We start from the raw sequence: 13,944 nt of genomic DNA on the forward strand, positions 1-13,944 counted from the left end.
AAATCTTAGTAAATCCCCAAATAGTCCAAAAAGCTACCAAATGCCAATTTTGTAAAACTGTAACTTTTTAACTTAATTATGAATAATAAAAAGGCAGGAATATTATTCCAGAATAAATCAAATTAAACCTTAAATAACTTTTAATATTTTAATGTCCACGAAAATATATTTTGTCAAAATTATAGAAGTTAGAAATGAGTACAAGATAACATCGGGTCATTAATAACAATAGAATAAAATGATCTGGAGGGCCGGATAGAATTACCCAGAGGGCCGGATCCGGCCCCCGGGCCTTGACTTTGACTCATTTTATTTACACGATCTAGCTGGGTGTACAAGTGCAAAATGTCTTAAATCTGATCAAAGATTAGATTAGAATTGTATCCTGAAAAATGTATCTGATTATCACAAACGTCTACATATCGGTATACCACACGTACTATCAGAATAAATCGATACTAGACACAGTCATAGAACCGGAAATGGAAGTGTTCTGTTGTAGACAAACATGGCTGCTGTTAGCATGTAGCGAGATCATCTTCTGTGCATGCTTTTATTATTAATCTATTTATTTTTAAGTGACTTTTTGCACATAGTTTTCTAAATAGGTGTGACCAGTGCTGAATTATTTTCTTGGCCGCACGGACCTGGAGAAAGGGTTAGGGTTGTACGTGCTTAAGATAGGTGTGGGGCAGGCAGCAATGGACATCTTGGTCGCACTTAAACATCAGTGTTTGTTTTTCTGGAAACAATTGCCAACACGAATTGTCAGGATTTTTTGCACAGTTTCACCGGACTTCCCAGAGCGGCATTTCTGCATTCAAAAGCCATCTCTGGAATTCACACACCGTCACGAGGCCGCCCCTCTGCTCAGAGACACGGTTCTACGAAGCCAAGCAGCTCGCTCAGGCAGAGCAGCCGGACTGCGGTCCAAAGCCTCCTCTGGAGCACACACAGTAGCAAAGCACACTCCCCTGCACGCAGACATGAAACTACAGAGTCTGGATGCTCTTCTCGGAGAGATACTTCTCAGTAGCCAGGCAGCTCACTCGCGTGGAGGAGCTGACCGGCTCCTCTGGAGCACACACCGTCCAGCGCAGTAAACTAATAACCCACTATCAGAACAAATTGTCTCCATGAACCACGATCAGATCAACCGTCGGTATAACCCACCTGTATTGATCGGAAGGAAATTTTGATCCGAATGAGTCTGATCGGGTCCAAATGGTGTTTGCATGAAGGGTTTTTATTCTGATTTGGTTTTCAACAAGTAATCCCATTACTTGTGTCCATGTAAACGCAGCTACTGTGAATCAGCCGGTTCTGACATGGAGAAAAACATGTTTTTATATTGTATGCTTAAAGCGTGAAGTGCTTAACACAAGAGTACTGTGACTGGTAGAAAATATTATTTTGTTCCTACTGAGGCTTGGAGATGAGGTAGAACTGCATGACCACAACACATTATTAATAAACTGACTGGTGCTTTTTTTCTTAAGTTCCATAAAACTTGATTCTAAATTAGTGCAGCTTTAAAAAGTCAGTTTGTTATAGAAGATGACTTGTTCACAGCTAAAACTCAAAAAGGTGTTTGAAAATGCTGAGACACTGAGTGGCTGCTCATAAGGAGCACGGAAGCAGAACCTTCCAAAACACATGCATTTATTAAATAAAATTATCGTTATTATTAGCCAAAAAAATAGATACAAAAATATAAATAATAAAGATTATTTTTCTTCAAACATATGCTACATTTCTTCTTTACACAAACACAAAAAAACATCAAATGAATGAAAGTTCTCCTTTCAGTCTTTAATTCACATCTGGCCTTTACGTTGTACTTCCTGTGAGGGATTGATATTGAAACTCAGTACCAAATTTGTTCAGATATCGACTTATTAACTACTATGGATACCATGTAGCAACGCAGATTTTGATGCTTCATTTTGGTGCTTCATTTTGGTGCTTTTTTTGGACATATCAGTCACTTGTTTTCTATTCAGTTTTGTTGTACAATTCTAGCCAATCATTTTACTTTTTTCAGAAATGTGGGCGGGCTCAAATCAAAATGGGTAAGGCCGAGAGGGTAGGCGGAGCTTCAGTCAAAAGGCCGAAAGGTCAAGTGAGCAAAAGTTTGTCTGAGCTTCCCCTAAAAAAGATTGCAAGTCAGCAACCCGATTGATCAGATCTACAACGCTCAGAAAAACAACCGTTGTCATGGCGATCGGGGGCGAAATACGTCTTTACTTCAGCATGCGTGAAAATGGAGAAGCAGCACTGCAGTGCAGACTGTGAGAACGATGGAAATACAGCATCTTGGTGACATTCAACATCTGTCCTCATGGTTAAAAGTCACTTACATGTTTTTGGGAAAAAAATGTTTATATCTTGTATGAAGCACCGGTTTAGGCACCAGAACGTTTCAAAAGTACTGAATTGTGGAAAATCCAAGCAGTACCTCTTCATACTTACTTGTTGGTTCCTCAAAGTTCTTGGTTCCTCATAGTGTTTGCTTCACACACACAAAACAAACGATAGCGAAAGATTTTATTATACAACAGAGTATTAGGCCACAAAAAAAAAAAAATGATAGTAAAGTTGTAAAACTTTAAAAAAAGAAGTCCGTGGGCACCACGTTGGTGACCCCTGGGTTAAATAATAAAGTACATTACAACTTTATTCTTGTAAATGTTTTATTTTTTATTTTGATGGTGGCCCTAATACTCCGACACTGTACTACTACATTGTACTTCAAGCACAATGTTACCTCATGATTATGTTTCATGCATAATGTGTGATAGTTAAAATCCACAAAATATCATTATAGAAGTTAAAGGCTGTAAAACTCCTCACCACTTTTCTCTTTTGTTTAAACTCTCAAAGTTCAGACCTTCACAGAAAAATATGTCCAGGGTTATAGAATAAAAATAAATCTGACCGTGATTAAAGATTTGCATAGATTTGGTAAGCTGGAGTGCACTCTGCACAGGAGTCATGACATGGAGGAGATTAATTGATGAGGTCAACAACCAATTACAGAACGCAGTCAGCTATTTAAAAAAAAAAAGGCACGCAAAACTGCACTGAAAAAGTTTGTAAAGCTACGAGACTGCAAAAGATAAACGGCGATAGACCCTTTTCACATGACGTCATACAAAATGGCGAGTGTGCAGAGTGACTTTGGTTTACAGGTGAACGCTGTACGTAAATAATAACAGGTAACCTAACCAATTGTAACAGAAATTTGTACAATATTTATTTTCTTAATGTCCTTCCTGGTTGTATTGTTTTCCCTCTTAAATCAAATCTCAGTATTCCTCCTGTAGAATGCTCCACAGCTGCTTCCCCAAAATCCTTTGGATGATATTAAACAAGACGTGGATTATTTCTCTCTACAACCCGGTCATAGTTAGACGAAGGTTACAGGAACTTCATTGAATGCTGCTGGTTTGATTATGAAGATAATTCAGATTTTCTTCTTCTGATTGATGCTAATGCTAACGCTAGCTTTCCACAACGGGGATGAGACGTAGATCTGCAGAAGATCTTTTCTGTCCAGTTAAAGTTGATTACATTTCACAGAATCACTAAAAACAGAGCTAAAGTCAGACAATTTCAACGTGTCTGACAATAAAGAAAAAGCTACAGATCTTTGTGGTGTGTGACGCCTGATGGGGCTTTAACTGTTTAAGATGCAGAGCTGGCCTTAAGACACCTGTGCTCAGGTGACTTCTTCCTCACCTAAATTCCTCCACGTTCTTCTAATGGTTGAATGATTTTATTCATGGTTGAGGAAGAAACATGCATTTAAATCGTTGTTAGGAGCCCTGAGTTTGTAATGCAATAACCAGCCGTGGATTGAAGGAAGAACATCATCGGTGCTGCTAATTCGGGTTTGCATAAATCCATTTATTTGAGTCTCACACATGAGCACATGAGGAGCTAAACAACCGTGCTGCTGAAGTGCACACCTGAAATAGATCGCTGGCAAAAATAACAATGTTGTTTCACATGCTCTAATGCCACTTGATCAATAGTAATTACCTACCTGTGGACCTAGCTAGCGGAGCCCTCTTGGCCCCTGGGGCTTTCACGATAGACGGCTCACAATCCAGTCCTGGGTAACTCCGTAGGACAGACCTTTTAATTGCCTTGTTCACTGTGAGTAATTGAGGGTTGGAGCGTGTTTGCCACGAGGAGTGTGACTTCACTTGGCCTCCGTCTAATTAATCCCGTCACACAAGCCTTGTGTCTTTAATTTTCACTTTGCACACGGCATCTTGAGGTGCGAATACAACTGGAGATATAGATTGGTAACTGTATATGCTGTGCTGAGCCAGATGCCCTACAAATGCAACCATATGGATCGGCAGAGACGTGTTTCTGTGTTTTTTTTTTCTCTACCTCTGTGTGGAAGAACATATTGCCTGACAGTCTCTGTATCATTTGAACACAGCAACTGTCCCACTGCTCTGATTCAATCTCATTACACAACAGACCCAAATCAGGCGAGTGGAACTGTATCAATATGGCTTCATTAGCATAGTGATTCATCAGCTGGTTAATTAGACAAATTTCCTATAGACTGATTATGCCTCCTAGACCACTTGGTGGGAAGACTTCATGTGTGTTTGTAGCCCTTGATCTTATACGAAGCAAATCTACACTTTTTCATGTTATTGTTGCAACTGAAACAAAACACTTGATGTGAGAAACTGCAGCATTTTGCTTAATTTAGTCATACTATTATCTACAGTAAATGACAAAGAATGACTCATCCTCCTTTTACTCACACACATAAGTATAGTATATTTTTGATGGTTCCTCATCATAAATCTTTTAAGCTTTCGGATAACCAGATCTGTCTGCTGGTGTGAGAGCTCACCTGAGGCTTTAGTCCCAGCTACCTGTACGGGTGGATGTGGGTTGTCTGCAGGTAAAAATAGTCAAAGCCATACATGAAGATGACATGACGAAATATCGTGGTCATAGACCCATCAGTGAACCCAAAAATATTCCTGCAAATGTTTTTCTATGGGCATGCTGCAAGCGACAGGTCATACTGAGCACCTATACAATATGTAGGGATACTTTTTTTATTTAATCTTTATTTAACCAGGAAATCCCATTGAGATTAGATCTCTAAGAGGTAATTCCCCCTTACTATTAAGTAATAAGTGCTGTTCACGACATACATGTGCACTCCTTTTAATGCAGCCTGACTGTTAGAAATGAGGAAATTGGACAATCTGAGTGTAGTTTGTGTTTACATCCTACAGGCTCTTGTGTATCACGTTCTCGCCTTGTGCGGTGTGGAAGGACAGTACTCACACCTTACTAACGACACCATACGACAGCATCACCTGTATGTAAAGAGTGTGTGTAACTTCCATTATCCTTGCGAATACTTCACGATACACTTCAAACGCGTCAATGGTACTTTCTATTTTCAAGTCGTCTCAATGGTGTTACGAGTGGAAGCATAGACATATATACACCAATAATATTTGATGTGACCCTCAGGATCATGCACATCGTAAAGGAAGCTACCCTATTGGTTAGACTTTACTCCCTCACCTCAACAACATCAAAAAACAGCAGATGGGCGGGGCGACGCTTTTGGACTAAATAACGATTGTTCAGGTTTTAGATGTGTTATTAGAAAAATGATAAGATTTGAGAATACTTTGGAGTGAGGTATAAATATTTTGACCTTCGTCTGTTAAGAATTTAATACTGATCCTTTACAAAGCATTTATTTATTTATTTTAATTTATGTGAAACAATAAAATATTTAAATAAAAAATGTTTATTTGGTTACATCTCTCTCTTGATAAAACAAACATTTTTGAAGACGTTTGTGATGGTAGAAGTTGTTGCTTTAATCACAGCGCTACAGTATTATTTTATGTATCTTAAATGTAAAAAACAATTTTAATTTGACTCATGACAGGAATCTCAGGCCCCTCCCATCTAAACAGTTCATTGACAGTATGAGAAAAATTGAACATCTTTTGAAAACTGATGGAAACAAATGTGCTTACATTTTCTAGACTAAGATTGTATTGGTACATGTTGTAAAGAGGCTAAACATTTAGGATTCCAGCTCTGGCCCGGGTCTGTCCTGTAATCCACGCTTGCTGCAACGCGGCGGAGCGGGTGGCGGCGCTGGCACGGCCGTGTTTGGGTGGCCGAGCAACAGTATCTGCAGGCTGCCATCCTTCTGTTCGCAGAGAGTCTGAAGAAAGCAAACTGCACTGTTGCTCACACTCCCAGATCCCGTTGTTGTCATTGGCCGGCAGCCACCAATAGCGAGCCAACCGAGTTAACAGACACTTCCGCTCAGCACATGAGGAACCATCTGTTTTGAAAGCTAGAAAGAAATAAAAGAGGAGCCTCTGTTTTCCTTCTGTGGTCCTCTCCTGCTCCCTCTACCACCACAGCTTCTGCCATAAGTCTGCACCAGCTATTATCCTGCACCTCTCTGCACATCATTTGCAATCTACAGCTAGCCTCCAAAATTACTGCTGTGACTGCATGCAATCTGTGCTGCCCTTCATTGGCCTTTCAAATGGTTTCAAAATGAAAAACTAAGCAATTTCTCATTTCAGAGAAGTATTTCATTTCATCAATTTTCCTGGTCAAAGAAAAAAGATTGTTGATTTGTTTCTTGCTTTGGCTGCCAACTCATAATCATCATCAGAAGCAGGCTACACAAACACACACACAAAACTCATTTGTAATTTATTTGATATTAGTAAGGTGAGCATCACATCGAAGCCTGATGTTAGTAACATCTTGGAAGTCACGCCTGCGCGCCTGTCTTGGCTGCGCCGGGCTCCTCAGACATGCCAGCTTGTAGCTAAATAAATATTGGCCGAGGGGTGTTTGAAAAAACATATTGTCCTGGCTCCGCTCACGCTCCCTCTGGCCTCCGATGCCAAAACATGACAACAGGGGTCCGGAGCAGAACCTCTCCTCGCCCCGGCGGCCGGGTAACGGTCAGCTCCGCCTGGAGCCTTTGTGTCTGCGCTCGCAGGCCCTCCGCTCCAGCAGCAGCAGCAGCGGCGTGCGCGCTCGGCTCGCCACCGTCAGCCTCATGGAGGGGGTCCTGGAAGCGTGCCATTTGCACCATTACACTAGTCTTTTGTTTGTCGTGCGGCTTGCAGGAAGAAGGGCGCACTTGTGTTGTGTGTTTTGCAGGTTATGTGACAGCCAACGATATCTTTGCCACTCCTATTTATGACACATGTTTGGAGATTTAGCTCATAAATATGACAGTGTTTGTTTTTTCAGCCTTCTTGGTGTTGACAATCGCTTATTTTAGTTTGGGCGTGTTTGCTGTGCTAATTTAGGGTCAAGACGAGCTGCTTATCTCATCCAGATCCACATTTTTCCCCTCATATCATGCATGAAAGTAAAAAGATTGTTCTTAAGAGAGAATCCACTGCAGGTTCCTCCTCACAGAAATCAAGGTATATTGGAAGAAGTGCATTATTTAGTAGATTTGACCTGGCTGCCACAGATTCACAGAGAAAGAATGAATATACCCGTGGAAAAGAAAGCAAGAAGAAGCAAATCTACTGAGGGTAATTAATTATAGAGCCTATTTCTAGTCCTCCTTTTAAGCCTATTTAAAGGGCATTAGGTATTATGAATGTGAGGTGGTCTAAATTTACCCCCCATGAAATTTGTCTTCATCTCACTACATTAGTATACTTTTCCAGCCTCCCTGCTCTCTAAGTCTCTTTGGACGAATAACTCCTCACTAATCTGCTTTTTATTTCCTTTCTATACCTCTTCATACAGTGTACAGCAGATCTGATCACCTGTACTCATCACCGAGTTGCCCAAAAAAAGCATTTCTGCAAAACGGCTCAAAGCAACAGACTTCATGAGATGAATTATGGATTTGCTAAAGAAGTCATGTGGGAGTTAAAGCGGATAAGTATTGGTCCATTTTGTGCCTGTTAGGGCCCCCTCTTGGAGCTGTGCTGGGTGCATTAGGGAGAGCTAATGGGTCCCGGGAGGGGGGTGGAGCTGGGCCCTCTTCTACCCATGGACTTGGGGGCCCCGGTGACAGATGGCTGGTTATCCTGCTGGGTGGCTGTGGCCACAAGGTCTGTTTGTGGCTGAACGGCGGTCACCATCAGGCGCCGGGATCTGATAATTTTTGTGGAAGGTGACAGGACGTGCCAGGACAGAACCGGGCAGAGTTTGGTTTAGAGTTGTGAAGTACATCACTAAAGCTGGTATTTTGGAGTAAAATTACAGATCTTATTAAAGGATACCTGAAAATGTTCACTTTAAACTCTACTCAGCTCAGCTCTAAAAGGCCACGCCCCCTCAGAGGAGATTTTGGAAACAGAGGCTTCAGTTCAACATGAAAAATGTATTTTTAAGACATTTAGGTTATGGGATTTTGGTTAAAAACGTCAATCATAATTAAAACACTACTGGGAACGTTTTTTTTAAATAAAAAAAAATTGTAATGGTGGACATCAAAACCTTTGTAAGTACAACTTGTAAATTATTAAACCCTAAGATTTAGTAAGAAGGAACTTAACTCTTGATTAATACACTTCGCGTCAGCAACCGCCCTCTGCTTCATGTCAGACGGTTCAATCTTCCAGCCCGTGCTTTATTTTCTAATAATGCGCACTTCAACAGGCATTATCCCTTACATACAAGAGTTGTGACGGCGATATGACACGTTCTTTCAACTACTGTAACTCTTCAACCATTTACCAGTTAACGCAATTCCAACGGATCCTAACTGGTTCAAACGTGGAGAAAAACTCATGTAAATTGCACAAAGCTGCCTTTGTCAGTTTTGGAATCCATTAATTTCATAAATAGTTGAAACGTCATGGTAGTTTGAACACTGAAATCAAAGCTCCAACAACCCAAATCCCATAGATTTCTATTGAGAAATAAACAGCTATCGCTCAGTCAGAATCACCATTCTTGTGATACCATTTTTGTAAAACATCCTCTTGATTATCTTCATTTTTTACATATATTTTTGTAATTCAAGTTATAACTGACCATTCACATGCTTCAATAAAAGTTAGTGGAGCCTGCTGACCTCCACGACCAACGAACAAAACGTTTGACAGATTTTGTATAGAAACAATGACTCAGACTAACCTTTTTCCATTGGTCGATGTCACATTCACTCTAGTTCTTATATACGGACAATAGGATACATGCAGGGTAGTGGTGTTTAAAAGTAGTGGTGTGTATTCTAAGGTCTGGTGGCACAATGTATATTGCATATCGCGATACGATTCATATTACGTTATATCCCAAGACTTTACCAGAACATTTGTTCACCATGTTCAAAATGTCTTTGCTAGTCTTTTTTGTTTAAAATGTATCAAACATGTTGTATTTATATAATTGTTAAAAATTATAGTTCCTCTGGTACAACTTAAAAAATAATCTAAAAAATAAATCACTGTTAGGAAAGAAAAGGTAATTGTTTTTATTTTTTATTTTTTTGAGGTTACAAGAAATTGTATATTACTAAACTGGAGGGAAAAACAACAACCTGGACACATTTTCAACTTTTACACAACTTTTATTACAACTTTAGGAAAAACAGCTGCAGCTTCTAGTTTTTCTTCCTCATTTAATCCAAAAGATGCATGTGAAATCATTGAGGGACTGCACATCAATACAGACTATAGAGTTTCTCCTTTTTTACATTTTTGGATGCTGGTGTGCTGCAAGATTTTTGTCAAGAAAACAGCGTACCTTGGCTCAAAAAAAAGTTGAAAACAACTGCCTCAACCAATAAATCCTAAAGTATGATTGAGGATTGTGTAAACCAGGTCACTTTGTAGCCATATTTAAACAAGAATTACTTAAAAGTTTTCACACGTCTCATAATACCTGGAAGCTATTATATCGCCTCCTAAAAATACTACTAGTCTACATTCGTACTTGTTCAGGAAGTTCAGAGGTGAAGTTCAGAGTCACTGCCTTCTTCAGTAGTTCATGTGGGGATCTTTGGAGGGAGTATGGAGAGGCGTGGTTAATAAACACACATTACATAGTCATGAGTCTTCTCTCACTTTAGATTTAAGTCCTCCAATCACCATCATGGTGGCAGGGCCATAAAACCATCATTGAGACCTCCACACTGCTTCTGCAAATTTTAGTGAAAGAACTGGACTCTCTGAGGAGTAAAAGGTCAGAGGGGATGTAACCAAACAAACTGTTACATATCAGCCAAAAAGTGAAAAGACACAAACACCAACTTTCTATAGAGCCAGTTACAGTAGATTTCAGAATGTCATGTGGCCTTCAGGTATGGTCATAAATAGCATAAAAAAGCTTCTTGAAATGGATTTCCATATCAGAAGAGCTGCCTCCAAACCGCACAACTAGTGCAATTTACGTTACTGTATGCAGAGGTGTAAAACATCCTGTCACTGCACTGTAGAATAGGGGTGGGAATCTCAGGATCACTCGTGATACAATGCGATTCACGATACATGGCTCATGATATCAATAGTATTATAAAATGGCAAATATTGCAAAAATCAGTATTTTACCTCGGTGATCTATGATATATCTCTATTTTGTAAACAAAAACATCCTATTGTGTTCCCCGAAACCTTCTTTTAGAACAATTGAAAACACAATAAATTAGATAGATGCCCTTTGAAACAGCAAAATGAGTGCATTCATTGATGAAGTTTGGTCGAGGGAGGGTGATGGTGTGGGGTTACAAGAGCTGAACTAGATCTCTTAGCTCCAGTGCAAGAGCTCCTTGTTTATGCTGATGTGGAACATCTTTCCTCTCTACTTTCATACAGTGAAAGGTCTCTTTTAAGGTTCAATTGTTGTGATTTCTCTTCTGGAAAACTCCAACATGTTGGTCAACAGAAGACAAAAATGTGTTTTTCTTGAGTATTTGTGACTCAGAAGAGTTAGGACAGCGCTCCACTTCCAGAACCCTGTGGGTGAGCGAGACCCGACCCGTTAGGCGATCAGCCCCTCTTACCTTCCCAAGGATTTGATTAGACCATTTCCCACCGTCTAGTCTGAAAGTACTCCCGACCTGCGGCTCCAGAGAGCATCTTAATATCCAATTTCACAGCTTTCTAAACCTGGATCACAGAGACTATTTATTACTGTCACAGTCTTTGTGTTGAGGAGAGGGGGCGAGGCGGCGGCGTCCGTGTTTCATCGTCTCCAAAGCAGGAAGACGAACAACAAGAGAGCAAGGTGTAATGAGTGGGGAACCTGTGGCGTCGCCCTAAACCTTCTTAAAGACACGGCAGACCTTTTTAATTAGACCACTGCCGGGCTCGTTTCTGCAGTCAGCAGCTTCCTCCAGACTTTTGATGTGAACGCAAACGGACCGCCGAAATATAAATTATGACCTGGATCAGTAGTTGACAATAATAGAAAATTCCTGCTTTGACTTTTAGCTTCCTTTGATGGAACGTAGGATGCGTGGAAAAGATTGTGATTACGGCTGAAAATAGTCTTCAGATGTGGTGATTCTGGACAGATGGCCTAAAACTGAGGCGTCTAGATAATAAAGTGTGGAACGGCGGCAGCAGAGGCTTTATAATTTCTCTGCTTTTTCCTCTTAAACCCCCTGTTGTTCCTCCGAATTACCTCTGAATGATTTATGCTCACTGGTGTGGCCGCTGATAGACCCTGGCAACACAGATAGAAACCCACTTTGAGCTTTTTGGTGTGTAAACACACCGTATGAAAAGCCAACTTGTTTCGAAGAGCCAAACACATTTGCCGCGACGCTGGACCACTTGGTGTCATTTCACTTGTCAAACACTGCAGTGTCACAGCCAATCAGGGGCCTCAGAGGCCATTTAACCTGAGCAAACACGGCGTGTCACGAAGCCGGAGGATGACTTAAGAGCCTGAGCAAACACTGGCGAGAGCCCTCGGGCACGAATCAAGGCGGCCTGGCTGAGGACAAGTCACTCTGGTAATGGGTTTGTGATGACTCAAGATCGAGTGGCCATCTGTTTGTTACAGTGGGGGAGGACCACGATTCACAGCTCAGATACACAGAATAGTAGCCGCTAGAGCAGAAGAGGAGGGGAGGCTCTGGCTGGCAGCACAGGAAGTGAAGCATATGTCCATAAACGGCAAACACGCTGATAACCGAGGTCAGATCCGAGCGCTGGGATCCGCAGACGGAGCACCTTCTGAAAGGTGAAAGACTCGTCTCCTGCAGGTGACCTTCAGGGTCGACTCCTCAGTCCCGTCAGCTGTGGGAAAGTCACCGCAGATGTGAAGCTTTGACAGATTTGCATAGAATTTTAATGATGGGAGTTTGAATAGACCGCAGTCATTTGTGTCCGGTCGGTAACCGTGAAATTATTTGAACAACAAACGTCAGACCACAGACTCTGAGGCTGGCAGGTTCTACTCTGAGTACGACTGTTTTAAAGACAAACACATCGATTCACGCCAAAACTCTGTGACAGTTTTGTGTTGTTTCAGTCATACTTTACACGAACGTCAAAATCTTGTGCCTAAGAAATTCTTGTAGAAGTTAAAGAAATGTAACTACACAAAATAGTTGGCAAAACAAGATTAATTGTCAATATTGTGAAATTAATGTTATTGACGATTACAAAAAATGTTAAAGTTTTGTAAAATTTACCAATCATTCACTTCAACTTGAAAGTTGTTTAAATTCCATCTGGAAAAAAAGAGAAAATTATGTTTCTAAATCAATCATTCTTATTTTGGCTTCACATAAAATGTAGAAAAACTTCTGGTAACTTTGCAAACACAAGGCTGTATTTAACGACAGCTCCTTACTATATGAGTTAAGATAGGATAATAAAAATAGAAAATTGCACCAATTTTCACTTTAGAAAAATTGGTTAAAAACTTAATTAATTTCTAGTAAAATTTTGGCCAACGGAATTCTAGATTATGTTAAGATGCCAATTTTATAGTTCATCAGTTTAGAATTTAGTATTTTGCTTTATTATGAAAGGGTTTTCAGGTAATCTGTGTTTTGAACTGAAAAAGGTCAAACTCGAAATATTAAACTGTATTCTCACAATAAAAGCAAACACTGAAGCAGGTTTCAGCTGCAAAATCAATACTTAAAATGATTTAAGGATTTTCGATCTTGTAATTTGAGATCAATTCAAACTGACTGAATTTTCTTTAACAGAGCCTCATTAGATAAACTCAGCATCTCAGAGTCTTATCTTTGTCTCCCGTCAGTCCCAGCTTCGTTTCATTACAAACTCCTCACAAAGTTATCTAACATTTCCTAAAGATCTGAGAAATCATGTGAACTAATTTGACTCAACTTGAACAAATGCAAATGTAGTTTATGTTTTAAAATGTTTTTTCCATTAAGCAAAAATACTGTGTTTAATGCCAGGCATCATGCAGTATGGATACTCATCAAATCTGAAGATGTACTTTAGGAAATAAGAGTGAAGACCTACGATGCTAATATTCCTAGAAGCTTTCTAGATTTTGTGAAGGAAAACTCTTGCATGGGCCATTCGTCATGCGAGAGGCGTGCTGCTGGTTTTAGCTTTGTAGATGTCGGATTAGATCTTGTTAAATATCCTCAGGGAAACAATCAGGTGTTTAAAGTTAAGAGCGATTCCTGCACTACAGACGATCGATAAATAACTCCAACTGTATAGGGTTGCTGTGTGAACCTGCTTTGACAAATTAAGGCAACTAGTGTTTTTTCATTACTTACACATCCGTTTTCATTTTTCCCATCAGTGAAAGCAATTAAACAACGCTTCCTTAAATTAGTCATTGATTTTTAGCCATAGTGACACTTTAAAGAAGGAAATAATAACTTTATGGGGGTGTTTTTTCATTACTGGACGAGAGCCAGAAACAAAAGAACAGAAACAATTCACCTACATGAAAAAGGCTCTGGCTTAAATTAGTCATTGATTTTTCCTC

Source organism: Oryzias melastigma, linkage group LG16, assembly GCF_002922805.2.
Source record: "Oryzias melastigma strain HK-1 linkage group LG16, ASM292280v2, whole genome shotgun sequence".
NCBI classification, from domain to species: Eukaryota; Metazoa; Chordata; class Actinopteri; order Beloniformes; family Adrianichthyidae; genus Oryzias; species Oryzias melastigma.